We start from the raw sequence: 1,219 nt of genomic DNA on the forward strand, positions 1-1,219 counted from the left end.
CCTCACCGTTACCAAGGACGGCAAAGAAGAACAGGTGGTGAACTTTGCCAGATCCCTCTGGTACGTACAACAGCAACAACTCCAAGGTTACTTGATGGGCTCCCTCTCCCGCGACATCCTTGCGCAGGTGGCCACGCTCCAGACGCCGGCAGAAGTCTGGCGTGCCATCCACGACATGTTCGCCGCCCAGAGCCAAGCGCAAGCCATTAACACTCGCATCGAGCTTACAAACCTGCAAAAAGGTAACATGACTATGGCAGAGTATCTTGGCAAGATTAAGAGCCTCACCGACGAAGTTGCATGCACTGCCGCCGCGCTCTCCGATCTGGAGATCGTGTCCAAGATCTTGGCCGGACTGGACATGGATTATAATCCAGTCGTCTCGGCCCTTGCCGCTCGGGTGGAGCCGATCACCGTCCAGGAGCTGTATAGTCAGCTCCTGAGCTTCGACGCCCGCCTCAATCTTCTTCATGGCGCCGCTTTTCGCCAATCTTCTGCCAACGCCGTTTCGCGTGGACGCGGCCGTGGGCGCGGTGGGCGCGAGCATGGCAACTCCCAGGGCGACGGCGGCTACACCAACAACTACGAAAACACAGGAGGCGGCAGCTACAACAACTCCTCCAACAGAACAGGGGGCGGTGTCTTCAACAACAACACTAGCCACCGCTCCTCCTCCTCCTCTCGCGGTCGTCCTCGCTGTCAACTCTGCAAGAAGGCCGGCCATGAGGTTTTGGACTACTGGCACCGCTATGATGAAGACTTCGTTCCAGATTCTCGTCAAGTTGCTGCAGCTATGCGTGATCAAGGAGGAGAAGGAGTGTGGTATGTTGACTCCGGCGCTACGGATCATGTCACAAGTGAGCTAGAGCAGCTTGCTCTCCGTGAAAAATATCACGGCAATGATCAGATTCACACCGCAAGCGGTGGAGGTATGGATATTAGACACATTGGTCATGCTTTTATTAATTCCCCTATGCTTAAACGTGATCTAGTCTTAAAAGATGTTCTTCATGTTCCTCAAGCCGACAAAAACCTTGCCTCTATGTCTCGTTTAGCTACTGATAATAATGTCTTCTTTGAAACTCACCCTCGTTATTTTTTTATAAAGGATCGGGCAACGAGGGAACTTCTACACCACGGTAGATGCATTGGCGGCCTCTACCCCATCACATCCGGAGCACTTAGTCGCAGGCATCGTCGGGTCTACTCCATCATCAAG

At 53.6% G+C, this 1,219-nt stretch overlaps 1 non-coding gene across 1 annotated transcript; it reads left to right on the forward strand.

The window, feature by feature from the left end:
* The first annotated feature begins 316 nt into the window (after positions 1-316).
* On the forward strand, positions 317-451 carry LOC119273875. Its single transcript, XR_005135012.1, has one exon. It is a non-coding gene; the product is annotated as a small nucleolar RNA Z247 (small nucleolar RNA).
* Positions 452-1,219: the final 768 nt, after the last annotated feature.

Source organism: Triticum dicoccoides, chromosome 3A (genome assembly GCF_002162155.2).
Source record: "Triticum dicoccoides isolate Atlit2015 ecotype Zavitan chromosome 3A, WEW_v2.0, whole genome shotgun sequence".
Taxonomy (NCBI): domain Eukaryota; kingdom Viridiplantae; phylum Streptophyta; class Magnoliopsida; order Poales; family Poaceae; genus Triticum; species Triticum dicoccoides.